Source organism: Rhodnius prolixus, unplaced genomic scaffold (genome assembly GCF_049639745.1).
Source record: "Rhodnius prolixus isolate KJV_2025 unplaced genomic scaffold, Rpr scaffold_4, whole genome shotgun sequence".
NCBI lineage: Eukaryota > Metazoa > Arthropoda > Insecta > Hemiptera > Reduviidae > Rhodnius > Rhodnius prolixus.
This window is the reverse complement of record NW_027411614.1, coordinates 36639025-36655287: the sequence shown is the minus strand read 5'-3', so window position 1 is coordinate 36655287 and position 16263 is coordinate 36639025. Positions and strand designations below refer to the sequence as shown.

The window sequence follows — 16263 nt, the reverse complement described above, 5'->3', positions numbered from 1 at the left end:
TTGTGGGTAAGGGGTCATTGTGGTATAAAAGAGAATGAAATTGTTGATACACTTGCAAAGGAAGCCACCAATAGTGGGGAAATGGCTAATTATAAATTACCACACACCGATATCAAGGGTATAATTGCAAAAGCAGCACTACAAAAATGGCAGACAGATTACAATAATGGTGATAAAGGTAGATTCTATAAAACTATGGCAGATCAGTTACCTAGACACCCATGGTTTAAGGGAACTGTCACTAATAAATGGGTTGTTACGACAATAAGCAGGCTGAGAGCGAACCACGCGGTGTGCGGATCGTATCTACACAGGATCAACAAAAGGTCCTCTCTCCTCTTTGCGTAGATTGCAATGAGGAGGAGGATTTCAAACATGTAATAATGATATGTCCACGTTATGTGGTAGAAAGGAAACGCATGTTTGACGATATATACAGGTATTTAGATGCACCATTTCGCTACGAAGACATTATATTCTCCACCAACATTTATGTGCTTAAGTCGATAGCAGAGCTAGCAATGAAATATGAATGTATTTAAAAGCTATAGCCGAATTAGAATGAATGGAACAAAATGCTTAGAGAAGGATTACGTGATTTTAATTTTGGTTAAGCTCGTAGAAGGATGGTAGGAGCACAGAGTGCTGCTCCATCCATTAGCAGTAGTTTATGTAAATAGCGGTATATAGTAGAATGATGAATGTGTGAAGCGAATGTATCTATAAGTAAGAATGGAGAGTGAGTGATATTCTAGTGATAAGCACCTAGACGATGCTGGCTGTATGGCGGAAGCCAATGCCAAAAAATAAAAATAAAAAATAAAAAGTCTTTTAAAATGTTGTTATTAGTTAATTTATTTCCTTAAATTAGTTACGGATTTTTTATTTATGTGGTAATCTGCAAGAGGTTGTAGGAAGAGAAATAGTTGAGTTGTTTTTATCTGTTGCTTTGGCATCTGTAAAATTTCCTAACAAAGTCCAGATTTAGAACAGACTTAACATTAATAGCCATTAAAAAAGAAATGAATTGATAAACCATTTCTCTAAACTTGTTTTGATTCCGCATAAAGTGAAAACTGTTCTTCTTCTTCTTCCTCTTCTTCTTGGTTGGCACTACATCCCTTTAAGAGAATTTGGCCTGCGCAACCAGTTTCTTCCCCTAACTCCATCTTTTTACACCCAATATCCTCAAGTCCTCTTCCAGGTCGTCATCCAGCCAAAGTAAACGGGATCTTCCTTTATTCCTTTGGCTTCTTGGATATTCTGCCTTTCTCCAAGTGACCCAGCTATCTCAGCCTCCCACTATGACCTGCTCCATAGGCAGAAACCCTTTTAAATCCACGGTCTTTCGATATTTTGGAAAGTTGGGCGAAGGGACGATAACCCAAAACTAGAAAAACATCAAGTCACGAAACCAAAACTAAAAGAATGCCTTTATAAAAATTAATTAATTTCAAGTAATTATTAGATTATTATTATTTTATTTATTTTTATTCTTTTAGTATGATTTAAGGTGCGTCAACATCTGAAGTTATTGGCGCTCGGAGCTTTATCTCAGTGTACTACCGGCCTCCAGACAGTGTTCTCTCGTTACGGACAACACTGTCCATCACCGGACAGTGAGCTGTAGTAGAAGCTTCTAGAAAGAGAAAATCTAAGGGTCAGCAGCTGGATTCGAACCCGGGGCGTTCGCGTGGGAATCCAATACTCTAACCGCATAGCTAATCCCTTCCCTTATTGTTATTATTATTATTATTATTTTGTATGTACATGTATGTTGAAAATAATTAAAATAATGCTTTTATTATCTGTTGATGGAACTTGTAGAAAATAAATTTTAACGCTCTACTCATAACAACAGTGTAGTTAAAAGAGCAAAATATTTTACAAAGAGAGAAAGACAGACACACTAGTTTATTTTAAATTGAACGTTTTAATTTTTACTGGTCTCCTAATTTTATTTGCACTCCTGAATAATATAGTGGACCAATAATATGTATTAAGGAAATATTTCATTCGGAAAAACGTTTTGAAAAGTACGCATGTCAAAACCCGTAGATCGTTTCTTTTTGCCAAATATTTATTTATCCAAACATTATTTCAAATAGAATAAAAATATTAATAAATAAATAAATGCGAATGGTTGCTTATCTGTCTAGAAAATTTCCCAAACTAAATACTTTGTAGACAAAAAACAAAAACAGAAAACTTAACAGTTAAAGAGGGATTGTATGAGTTAAAATCTGCACCATCATCTGTAGCAGATAAGGCCGTTGTAGTGAACCATAGCCCGAGGTCCTTCAATCATTGCTTTTCATCTCCTCCTTTTCTCGCCCATTCCTCCTCACATACAAACATCCATTCGACAATATCCCCCTAACTATGTTAACCCTACAATGACTCACAGCACCCTTCTATATTCCAGAATGTCATTTGGTCGTTGCTTAGGGACGGGTGACTGGGTGTGCTGCCGCTCCTCAACTTATCTTTATGTGTCCCTAATGACCTATACACCATCAACTGTATACACCAGGCGAAAGTGTACACCATCAACTGTATAACAGGGGTAAATTTACGGTAAATTAAATAAATAAATAAATATCAGTAGTACGCACGTATTCATTATCTTTTCCCATTAATTATTAGGATAGCACCAAGTCCGAGGGCCAGTTGTATTGAAAATAATCACTACTTTAAAAAAAAAAGCAAAAAGCTAAAATATATATTTGTTTTATATTGTTTGTTGCAATAATTTTCAATATAAGTGCTATTATATCCTCGAAGATATTTAATGCAGCAAGAGAAAGTGATAACATTGATCAATTGTACCTATTTTGCAGAATATTTTTGAGTTAGAATCTTAAGATTAGAGAGAAAAAGTTCGGGTCTTATTACCATTTATTATTTCATTTTTATTTTTTATTCTTATAAATGTATTTATTTTTTTAAGTGCAATTTGCATGTAGTAAAGAAACATTTAAGTGGCTATCACTTAAATGAAACCTTTTCCTAACAAAATGTGTTAGGATTTTGTGTGTTTTGGTTAGATTTTACTTTAAGAAACTACTCGACTATAAAATAACAAATCTTTAATTTTGGTCTAATAAGAGGAAAATCAAATAAAAAGAAGAAGCCTGCAGCGGAGAACCACAGAGTAAGGGTGTAATATAATGTCGAAGCAAATAGAACTTTACATCAAGAGCAAACAATCTAGTCGCCACTCTATCCCGAAGTGGTAATTAAAAATAGACGCACTGATCCGGGATAGATATCTCCTTTTATACGGCTTCATTCAAACCAATCAAACATTTCTCTCTCACTCTCTATCTGAACCTTTTGTAATCTATTAACGTTTCTTTTTTTCTTTTTAACACTCTCCATGTTAAAATGGTACCCTGTATTTCACTTTAAAAGACGTTGCCTACATCAAAATTAAAAAGCTAAGAGGTTAGTGAATTGACTTGCCTTAAATTAATATGTGAGGAAGTTTTGTTGTGATGCAGTTCGTACCGTTACATCCCAAAGAAGCTACTAAAGAAACTCTTCTAATGAAGGGCACTTTTGGTTCCCAAAAGGTAGATTTAATAAATAAATTGGTCTATAAAAAAATGGCCTTCCACTGGCCATTGTCGTTAAAAAACCTTCTCATCATAACAATTGTTATACTTCTGCAGTAGTACAACCAGCTGTCCACAGTTTAAAATTTAGGGATACCAGTTACCGTCATCCTCCATTTTAAGAAAGATACTTCAGGGACAAGCGACACAGAAGCAACTTGGCTACGTAGTTCGTCACTAATACCACCAATCGCTCTAAACCAACTCTACCACTGCTTAATCCATTACATATTCATATTAATCCTTGTATTATTAATTATTAGTCCTTAATTTAGTTAGTTCGATAATTGTAAATTAATATTAAAATATGACCTAGTTTCGCTACATTTATTATTAATTACCCTTCTCACATTCACTATTCTACCTCATTTATTTCCGCTCTGTACACAATGGTGCTTAGAACAGTTTATTAATTCTTTTTTAGAATTGCTTGTTCAGCGAAACTGAAGCCTTTATATTTAATATTTATCCTTGGGAAATCGAGAATATACGTTCAGCTTGTTTTTTTTACTCTTAAAATCCAAATGGGTGCAAAAGGACCGAGATTGGGGAAGAAGAGTTCTTTTGGAGAACGATACATGATGCAAATGTTGTAAAATTGAATTAAAAGTTATTTTAAAAAAAAAATCCAAACAATTAAAATTCTCAGATATAACCAAAGTCCAGAATTAGTCAGAAAACCAAATCTCACTTCTGTAAAGTTAAGTAGTATTTTGAATACATGTATTACAAATGACCACAACCAATTGTTACAATTACAGTAATATGAGATAGTATTATGGGATGACCCAGATTAGTAGAATTATCTATGTAGAATATTCTGCACTCATTAATAAAAACTAAATACATCAAGAATTCTTTGAAATTATGCCATTTACAGCGGTTTTGTGATTCAGCTGTATAAAACCACAATAGAGAATACTCTAACCTAAAATGATGAACTTTTCACGCGAGAAAACATAAAATAAACATTCAAAAGCTAGAAAATCAATCACAGTTTTCTATCAACGTCTTTACTAGGTGACAGATATATTTAATTCAACAGGATTGTCACTAGTCAGTATAGCGCCATATAGAGCATGGCTTATTTATCATAGTGGTCGAATTCAGTGGCACAACTAGTTTCCATGGCAATTTTTGTCATGAATAATTGAATACATTCTCGTCTTGATTGGAATGTACTATTGGAAATTTTCATGAGCAAGGTATATTACGCCAGATAACAGTATTATAAAGTATCAAAAGAGTAATTGTGCTCAGTACTTTTAGCAATATTTGTATGTGACTGGCTAATATTTGTAATTACCAATAGGAAAAATGTAAATCGATAAGGAAATAAAAACCAATTAGGAAAGTATAGTTCTTGTAGAGACATAATAAATAAAGAAATGATACAGATGTTGGGAGATGTGCATGAGTGCACACATGGGTTTCTTTGTCACATATGTGGTTCTCATCTTCTCATCTACTTTTCATTTCAGTACCGAACAGTATTATCTAATGTGACGTATAACATTAGCACACACTGTCAGTTAACTGTTCATAGCTATTTCATAAAGGTGGATGATATACTTGTATTCTTTATCATAATTAATCACGGTACTAATTAGGTACTACGAGGCACAGTCCGTAAGAGAAATTATTGCTTTCTCATCAGAATTTTTCTAAACTTTCGATTATATCGAAAATTAAATCATCTTTTTCTGAGTTTTCCCATTCAAAACTCACTCCCCTTAATAATAATAAAAAGAAGAAGAAGGTTTTATTTAGGTATTTTTTCAAAGAATGTTTCTAAAACAAAAACTGAAGAAAGACTCACTTTATCTCAATTTTTTTGATTATTCCATTGATCTTTATAATTTTTCTATTAGCTGAACTAATTTCTAAATTAACTAGGTTCTATGCATTTTTCTAAGCTGCTGTATTTTTATGATGGTTTTAAACTTCTTCTTGAAGTGCTTCTCTAAAAAGCAATCCAGCTAACTTTTTTTAAAAATGTTCTTAGGATTATCTATAAAGATCACCCAGGGGCTAGGAGATCTAGAGATCGGCCATGATTGCGTTGGCTGCAGCATGTGGAAGCGGATCTGCAGATGATAGGCGTCAGTGGAGAAGGAAAGCACCGGACAGAGATGGTTGGGATTGTCAGCTAAAGGAGTCCAAGGCCTTCCAAGGGCTCTGGCGCCAAAGAAGAAGACGAAGGAATTATCTCCAAAATGGGTTTATTGATATTTCATTTCTAAACTTGAAATTATAATTTTAAAATTATTAAATCACAAATCCTTATAACCGCTTTTATGGAATTTTTTTATTTCAGGAAAAATTGACTTCTAAGAATTCTGAAATAAAGGAAGTACTGTTTATTTCAGGCGGACTTAACGTCCTACTAACAAATATTGGATAATAGGGGATGCATGTATTTTAAAAATAGTGGACTTCTTTTGGTCTCTGGGATCTAAAGGAATCAAGGGCAATGAAAAAGCATATGAGTTGGCTCCTCTCAGCTCTTCAAATACCGAGAACTCATGTACTCAATTTGGGCAACTACTGGATTGCCAATATCATAGAGTGGGAATTGCAAGTAATGGACACGAAGCCAACTTAAAACTTTTACACAATCTCAGAGATTTAAAAAAAAAAATTCAAGCCAGTGAATTCATTTTAGATCAACAAATTGAGGAAGAAACATCTAAGGAACATAGTATCGCTGATTATTGGGCTATGCTCCAGTAGCTCGCCTCTTGTTAAACAGCAAGGTAATTCAGCGGGCTCAATGTCAACAGTGTGAAATTGAAGAGTACACAGTGTCGGTGGCGCACTACCATGGGGAATGCTCGCACTTTGAACTATGAAGATTGAGGGTATTTGGAGTGGAGGTAATACAGTGAGACAAGTTTATTAACCTGTCTCTGATGGATTTGTGAAGGTATATTGTAAGGTAAGTTCAAGATAAAGCACAGTGAAGACTGAATGTGTGAGTTAGGCTTTTTTATTGGGTAGATTAGGGACCCAGTAGTGGCCTAGACCTAAGCCTAAGAGTGAGTTAAAAGTCCGGGTAGTTACTAAGTGTAGTGAGCTGAGTATTTTCTTATAAGGCAAGGGATTCTGAAGAAGCTGGGATTTCACAGCTTGATGATATCTACAGATTCTGAGGAGAAATGGGAGGTAACTTCAATATTTACAATTTTGTAAATTTCAGTAATTTCATCAGTAAATCAGAAAATAAAAATTTAAAACATAAATCAATTTATTTTACTAAAGATGTTGGAAAAAGCGTCAAAATTTATGATGGAGTGGAAAAGTAATGTGGAAATATTCAACAGGCCAGCCTACAGTTGAGGTGTAACAAAAACAAACTCCTACTTCTGGTACACATCTCTTGCTTTCATTTCTTTACTAACTTACCATCTTTCATTTATACGTACTAACATCATACATTATATATCTTTCGCACACTCTAATAGCCTTTAAGAGAAAAACTAAGGTTGTGAAAAAAAACATGACAAATAAATGGTTGTTAGTTGTTACACATTTTCTGAGATCGTTATCTTACAATAGTTTAGTTTACTGAAACAATCACCCTTCTTATCTAATCTGGGAAGGGATTTCCGTAGGGAAGTGGAAAATGAACTTAAACGACAAATAGGCCGTAGTACCCATCTTCCTTTAAAAAACGAACATCGGCCTTTTATTATTTAAGAACACCTGAACAGAGCCGAGCGAATAGTCTAACTCCCAGTTGCAGGCGTCTAAAGTACGGAATTGTTGCAAGCATAATGCGCTCATTCTTCTAAGGGTTGTAACAAAGGTTCATACTTCTGGTCCTACATTTCCTATTTTGCGGATCCTCAGCTACTCCAATCCTAAGTAGATTCTCCCTAAAAAGTCAATGCTCTCTAACCATCATTTTCCTTAGCTCGCCATTCAATCTGCTAAAGGGTTAGTTTGAGCAAATCATGTCAGGCTTCTCCGGCAAGATCCTGAAATGTCATATCCCCTCCATACTTCTTTAGAGAGTTAACTTCCATTTGAGATATTTCACATTAGATAGACAAACTTTATTATTAAATATTTAAAATTAATTACAAAGATGAAGTATGCAAATGTAAATTTACATTTTAACCTTCGTAATAGTTTAGGAGACGCTTAAGATGTGAAGGATAAAATATGCAAGAAAAAAAGATAAAAAAAATCTGCAACTAGAGGAGAAAGTTAGAGAAGGAAATGATTAATTCTTTTGTGTCTATAGGGAATGGAAGGATAGTCGGTGGCCAAGTCATTTCTTGATGGTCCCACAAGAAAAACAAAATAAAAGGTCGTAGAATATCCGCAGAGTCCTCTGCTTGGCAAACCTAGTTACCTTCTTTGCCTTCATTCCTGGAACCCAACATTTTCTTAAGTTGTTGGGGTTTGCTAGTACTTCAAGTTCCTCGCTTCCACAGTAAATAGGTAAATATACTAAAATTTGAGCGATTATTACCATTACTGTCTACATTCAGTTATATTTTAAATGGGCAAAAGTCCAATAAGAAGAATGAATAACTCGCCTGCTGCACATTATATATTTGCTTGAGTGGTTAAGTAGCAAATGATTGAGGGCATTTGATTATTATTATGAAACAGCATAAGTTAGTGAATTTTTATTTTATTTTGAGAGGTATAACGCATGCGCCTGTTGCTGGCGTACAATAAGGTTACTCAGGCTTTTATTACCATTTCCAAACCAATGTCTGCTGAGAAATCTTAGGATCTGAGCAGGTTCTAGGGAAGTTACTTCCAGTCTGGGTGCATTCGAATTTAGATTATTGTGAAATGAGGTGCTAGATAAACTGGCCAAATTATGCTAGTCCAGAAAAACCTATAGGCGTGACTAGGCCTACCATTTTATATAGCCTCTAGGTTCATACTGCACCAGAAGCCTTTGAATGCCAGGTTGTTTTGAATGAGGTGTCTTTCAACAAGGAAGTTGTTTTCCTTTGCTGCAGCACAGTTAGTTATTACAGATGGTCAGTTAAATGGGATACAGCTTGTCAAGAAATGGTATTTTGGTGTAAGGGGCCATCTTTACATTATGAGTTCACAACAACCCTTCTGTACCGTTTTTAGACAGAGGGCTGAATCACTTATTATTTAAGGTGCGAAAATATTATTTTTGTGCTTTGTTCAGAGAGGGTAATCAAAGGGCTGAGACATTTCTCACTTAACTTTAGTGACTGATTTTCTTCACTTTAACCAATTATTAAAACTGAGCATATTAATGTATTTTTAAGGATTATTTCATAGTAAATTAGGATCATAATAAACTTTTAGAATTAAATTTAATAAACTGTTTTTAAGGCAGGTAACAATTCAATGAATTATTTAATGTAGTTTCTCAACCACAGTGACAAGGCTTAACTGCCAATATATAGACCGTTCTCATTTGTAGACACCACATGTCTATTGACTTCATTCCATTTTTGTTGACTTTACTTGGGGGAAGGAACTTAAAGAAAGTAGTTACAGTTCCACCAATTGATTCCAAGTAACATGTAATTTAACCTTAGTCGAAACGCCATGTAATTTACAAGAACGCGGTACGCATTTTCAATCTCGAAACTGTTCAGGTGGACCTCTTTATCCTTTGTTCCACGTACCTCTACCTGATCATAGAAGAGATTTATATAAATTTCCCGAAAAATATTTTTGTTTACATTAAATAAAATTTCAAACTGTTGGTGTAACATTACAATATACATACATATATACAAAAATTCAAATAAAATCTTTATATAAAAAAATTAAAGAAAATTCTGATGGAGGCTAATATTTAAGTAATTTTCATACAAAAAGTTAATTAAAAAGAAATGAGGATTTATTATTAAGTTTAAAACCTTTCTCGATATTAAAAAAAAAAGTTGTTTGCAAAACATAATTTTAATACAATCTTTCCCTTTGAAAATTAAAACGTTACATCTGTAACTGACTCTACTAAAACTTTAATCAATACAGAGTAAAATGAAAGAGTTATAATTGTATTTGATTGTCTCAAAAAATAAATTAAATTTATTAAAATTAAATAAAATTGTGAAATAGTATAATATAAAAAAATAAATGCTAAATAATAAATTTAAATTAGCAAATTGAAATTCCAAGTTACAAAAATCAGTTTTGTTTTTTGTTGAAAAGGTATTTTAAAACAAATAAATAAAAATAGTACAAAGCAAGCCTAGCAGATAGCAATTAAAAGCCCTGTAAAGATAAATAAATGAAATATATTTTGAAAGAGAGGCAGAAGTTGGATTAAAAGCAAAAACAAAAAAAAATTGTTAACCCTAGTCGAAGAGGGTACACGTGTAAAGCGGACTGACTGCTGTGTAGATATATCTGTATAAATAGAGAGTGAGTGTTTTGGTGTGACAAGTTTTGACATGTTCAGTTTGTTATATCAATGATTAGCCAATTACATACTGTTGTTATCACATATGTTTTTAAGCTTGTTTATTTGCCCATCCATTGCTCAATTGGTACAAATGTTACAGTTTTATTGTAAAAAAAAAAAGACATACTTCTGTGTATCAGGTTTCTATTTTTGTTAATAATCATTTGGATTTTATTTTTTTTTTTTAATTTGTAGTTACGGAATTTTTTTTGTTATAATGCGAATGTATACAAAATGGTCACAATCTCCTCCAGCACACAGCATTATCTTTCATCAGTTTTCTTCTTTGGGGAGCAATAGAAATATTTTTCTGTTTCTAGAAGCCTTCATTCCTCTTGTTTTAATACATGCAATAAATTGGATGATGGATTTAGAAATTAGTCTTCGATTTAGCAAGGATGTTATTACTGCAGCGCAAAGAGTTTAGCATCAAAATCGTTTTTCCATTGCATTACTTTTCCCAATAATTACTTACTTTAAAAAAGGCACATCCACGTATGTAAACACAGAAATCTTAAAATGCATTCAATAAATTAATAAAGTAAACCAAAAAATTTTGTTCAATAAGTATTTGTATATTTGATACACTTCTTTGAATTCTTAAGTATATATGTAGTATATTTTTTGTTTTTTATTTGGAAATTAGGTAATATTAAAAGTTTGTATAATACGAACTGTTGAAATGCGAATCTATTTGCTTCTGTCTGTGCAGCTTTACCATTTAGCGTAACATCACAGGTTACCTCTATCGCGCGACTCAACAGCAGCAATGAAAATCTTGGCAGTGTCCAGGTTACCGGTCACTGCTGCATCTTGAGATGAAAGAAAAATTGTGAAGCATTAAATCGATTAATTAAGGAATTAGCCAACGAATAAAGTACCTTTAAAATTACTGAGTAATAATTAATAATTTTTTGTGCAAAACAAAATACAAGTTTATCATTTAGTCTTTTGGAGAGGATGGATAGTTTAAACGGAAGGACTACAAGAAAATCCATGAATATTTGTAGAGTAAGCGATGGATTTTTTTTTTAATTATAGAAGCAGCGTTTTTAAGTATGTCGCAATGAATTTTGATTGACCTTTTACAACAGGTCACACTGTTTTAAATGACACTAAGTCAGATGCGAAAACAAATAATTTCAGGTTCCCCGAATGGTTCAAGCCGGTAAATTCGACATCGGCTCATAATCCTTTTTTTTTCGATTCCATAAAAGTCCTTGCTAAAGGATCACATTCAAAATGCATTAGATTAAGTAAATCTACCATTAAAGAAATTCATTAAAGGGAATTCATTAAAAGTCATTTGCCAACAACTTTTTAAATACCATACTTTTTTACCTTCCTGAAAAATTAATTTAGCTAACTAGGATAAAAAAAAAGACTCCTCATGCGTTTCCCAATTAATAAAGATTTATTTTCATTCAGTAAAATATCTACCTCAGTAGGGTTAAATTTATTGTACACTGTTTAAATAAATTTTGGATCTTAAGAGATAATACATTGGCAACATTAAGTTAATTTCATTAAAGAAAATTAATTAGACTTTTTTTTAACCGTACTGGTGGTCTGTGCACCTTTTATCTGTGGTGCATTATTAATACTTTGTTGTAATTAAGTTCTCCCAAATGCATTCACACGATTGCATGCATTTTCTTTCTAATTTCAAACTGAATGTGCTCTATATGAAGATGTTTTCCTTCTAACCAATTAGGTTTTCAATTAAAGTAAATATCTGTTGATAATGCAAAAATAATAAATAAAAGTAAAACTTACCAAATAATGGAACGCTTTTAAAGAATAAGCATGATTTATTAATAACTCTCAATGCATTCGTCTTTAGAATGCAGAAATGTTTTGCAGGCCGAAAAAAATAAAATAAACAGCTAATGTACGCTTATGTCTGGAGGTATTAAAGAAATAAATCTCCTAATGAAAATGCTCTTCTAAATTATTGAAGAAGTAAATAAAAATGGAGAAAGATAAAATGTTTGAGTAAAATGAGTTAAAACAAATCGGAAGACTTGAATTTGGAAAATTTCTTTTCTTATTAACATACTGTCAGGGAAGGGATTAGCTATGTGGTTAGCATACTGGACTCCCACGCGGAGGTCCCGGGTTCGAATCCAGCAGTTGACCCTTAGATTTTCTCTTCCTAGGAGCTTCTTACAGCTCACTGTCCGGTGATGGACAGTGTTGTTTGTAACGAGAGAACACTGTCCGGAGGCCGGCAGTGCACTGAATAAAGCTCCGGGTGCCAATAACCTTAGATGTTGACGCGCCTTAAATCATTAAAAAAAAAAAAAACATACTGAAACTTGTTCATTGTTTTTGGTGACTGATCCATTAATCCAGTAGGAAGGATAGAAGTATCGGCAATTTCAGTTAAGATGAAATTGGCATAATTCTATTCTTTATACTGAATCTTCTTATTAGAATGCACCGAATAAGTTAAATTTGTAGTAGTAAGAATGCTGGAGAAATAAGAATATTTAAATTTGTATGAAATCACCTAGAAAAGTAAAAAATAAATTAAAGTAAAAGAAATATAGCTAGGCAATCCTAAAAAGCAGAGTTAAAGTAATAAAGATATTTAACAGAAGAGTTCCTCGGTTGCTAAAGAGAGCAATGAGAGTCTAATCATATCAAAGGACCTCTTCTTTTTAAGGAGAGCATCAGACAGATGGGATGAAGTAGTAAGAGGAAAAAGAAGAAGGTATTCTGCAATAAAGAGAAACTTCTGCCGCTTCTTAGGAAGGGGGTTAATCTTCTAAACTGCTGATTATAGGATAGAAGAGAGAGCGCTCTTCCTTTTGGAATGGCCAAATTTGCATCCAAATTGACTTTCCACAAAAGGAAAAAACTTGAACCCACAATTTCCAAGTTAAGTAGAATAAAAAGACAAAAAAAATAAAAATAGAAGAGCCAGTTGTTTAAAAAATTAAAAGTTTTAACTTTGGTCACAAAATATTTTAAAACTAAACATTTATACTTAGTTATTCACATTTTCTTGTCCTTCATTCACTTGTGAGGAAATAAACTAAAAATTCCGTGAATCTTTCACAAGTTTAGAATGTATATATTTTTCTCAAAGATCTGTTATACTTAAAAACCTGTAAATCAACTGTGATAGAAGTAAAAGCGAAACTAATGTTTGAGATGAGTTCGTGGTTAATCATGAAAATTAAGATAATTACTGCAGAAAGATTTAAATTACACAATCATTGCTCCAGCTGTCTGGCAGAACAGATGGTAATAATAATTGCCTGGAAACGGTTGGAGAGTACACAAAATATCAACACTGACAGCAGAATATTTTTGGTCTCGCTGAAAAATAAAGATAACCACAATCAGTTACGGAAGAAACGTTCTGGCATACTCACAGCTAATGGCTGGCCAATTGGTTTCAAGTGGTAAAGTATAGAAGACATTAAAAAAAAAACTGATCTTTTTGACCAAAGATCCTGTTAGTGATTCTTATATCGAATGTTTGTAAGTCTATTCTATTCGAAATTCATGATAAAAATGGAATTAGCGACAAGAACACTGTCTTCAGGAGCAAGTCTGGCAAAATAGCCTCCAAAGAATTTAAACTTTAAGGAATTTTTCCTAAGTTTCTAAAAATGCTAAGATAGCAGGTTGTTGCAGATTCTTTTGAACCGTCCCAGTTCAACTAATCGTCTTGGTAAACATAACAATTTTCTCAGATCTATTTTCATCTGTCTGACAATAATACTAGCTACATCTGTGACAGGGTAAGAAACCAATCATTCTTACTTACTCAAGGGCTATAATGGTCCATTATACCTCAGCCACTACAGCTCTCTGTCCCTTGACGACGTTCTCCATCTCTGCTGACCAAGAGCCTTCAAATCGTCCTGGACATCACTCAAACATCCTAGTCGAGGCCTAAACCAATCATTCACTTTTTGAATTAATCTTTACTCTTGGAATGACTTTGTAAGAAGAAAATTTATTGGAAGAGGTAGGAGAGCCTGGCCTTTCAACTAATTTAATTATTTCATTAAAATTATTGTAAGACAATTATGACACCAACATTATTTTCTAGCTAAACAGTTGAAAACACAGACATTACTTGATTTAATTTTTTTTGTTTACATACTATTTTCTTGGCACATCTTCGTTTTTCAGTATATTTTGCGTTTTCACCTAATTTTTTCGTATATATTTGAGTATTTGCACAAGGAACTGTACTTTAAAAGTATAAATTACGAATATATTGGTTTCGTGACCGTAAATTGTTAAACTTAGGATGGAAGATTTGCGAGGGATCGGTCAAATAAAACAATTCGTCTCTTTGCCAACGTTTCGACAAATATATTGTCCTCTTCAGGGCGTGGCTATGCGGGTTGGTTGAGTTACAGAAACATATATTTTTCGAAACGTTGGCAAAGAGACGAGTTGTTTTATTTGACCGATTCCTCGCAAATCTTCCATCCTAAGTATAAATTACTTATTGCAGTGCCGTATGTAAAGCAAAAGAAAAAAAAAACACTGAAAAATTAAAAAAACAACTTGGTTTAATTGACAACAACCCGGTGATTGATTTAAAAATATTGAACAGCTCAAAAACTTCCAGAACAAAAACGAATTAATTCTAAATTGTAAATGGGGTTAGGGAAAACATATTTCCTTGTTTTGATGTATAAATTAATTAGGGTTAAATTATGGTTTTGGATTGCCTGTTATTGACAGAGAATTCTGGGATAACAGAGTATTATAGGAAGTTGAATTTGGAATGAGTAAGGGGGTTTAGGAGGTTAGCAAGAGAATTTAAACTTGAGTGGACTAGCTGGTAAGGGAGACCACTACTAGCAAACCCAACGGGACAGCCAACGAAGTAGAAGAGGTGGTGGGTATAGCCGAAGATAAAGGCTCGCGTAGTAATGGCGGTGGAGGAGAAATCTGGAGGTCCCTGCCAATACTATACCAACAGTAATAGCAATCAGCCCAACCGATTGTACCCTTCTGCCAACACGATCGATAGCCTTGCCATTCAGGGGAATTGTCTCTAGACCGCAAGACTATAATCCGCAAGGAGCTAATTATGAAGTAATTGATGTAAGTTTTTTATTCTTATATATCTGAATATCACATTCTTACTAAAAAAAAAAATTAAGAGACTGTACTCAAATTCTATTATTGAGTGAATCTGAGTGCGTGAATATTTGAGTTCATTGTAGCCTTTACCGAGCTAAACAGGTTACATAGGAAAAGTAAATCTAACGATAGCACTGTTACTTAGTATTAATGTTGTCAAATCAAACAAAATTTAAAGTTATTCGAAGATTTTTTTCATTTGACAACTGCTATCACTTGCATTGAAAAAGGGAAAAACCAATGCGATCAGAGTTCTGACTGTTCATTATTGTTTGGTTACTTCCTAAAATTAAAAAAAAACTTTCTAAAACTAAACTCTTTTAGTATTTCCAGTTTCAAGAACTTTTTATAATTTAATTTTTGTTTTAATTAAGATTCTACTACACTTTTGGCTTCATAAATTTACATATCAGAAGAACACTCTACTTTAAAAAACTAGACACGTCATATTTCTCACAACTTTATTTGAAAAAATTTCTTAAAATAAAAAGAATAACCTTCGCTACTTTTTTTTTATTTTCTCCGACTTCAAGTAAAAGGAAATTTTTCATTGGATCTTCCATTTTGAGGTCACCTGAGTCCAAAAAAAAAAATGGTTTTCACAAATTGTTTTCTGGATGTATGTGAGGAGCATATACGATACACCGAGACTCAAAAAGAAAATTCAAATGATATTTGCCTTAAGTGCCACCTTAATTAGGCGCCACAATTAACGATTGGGTCAAAATCGGTCAACCAAAAACACCCTTTCACTGAATCGATTTTTTAGTAACTTTTTTAACCTTAACGTGAGACACTTATTGCTCACAACAGTTCAGGACATAACTATTTTAATTTTAGTTCTAAGAATAAAGTTAATTAAAGGTTCTTCTGAGTGTTGGGAGGAGTTGAAAATCCTGCTGCTTCGGCACCACCTATTAAATATTAATATAATTTAACTTGTAAAGATAATTTCAATTTGAAGATATTCAGAATTAGCGAACAAAAGTGTGGCTTCGCTTGAAAAGATATTTTAGTTTTGAATGGTTTTATTAAAGTGGAATTGTTCTATGCATATTGACATAAATTATTTGTTTGTACAAATTGTAAGTTAATATAAAATTT

At 33.0% G+C, this 16263-nt stretch overlaps 1 protein-coding gene and 1 long non-coding RNA gene across 2 annotated transcripts in view; both read right to left on the bottom strand.

Annotated features, from left to right (window-relative positions):
* Positions 1-16263, bottom strand: part of tei (irregular chiasm C-roughest protein teiresias) — a 508251-nt gene that overhangs the window by 329090 nt on the left and 162898 nt on the right. The window lies entirely within an intron of this gene.
* On the bottom strand, positions 10166-13245 carry LOC141455656 (uncharacterized). The gene is made up of 3 exons (XR_012459380.1): positions 13043-13245; positions 10714-10850; positions 10166-10551 (listed from the first exon to the last, which is right to left on the bottom strand). It is a non-coding gene; the product is annotated as an uncharacterized lncRNA (long non-coding RNA).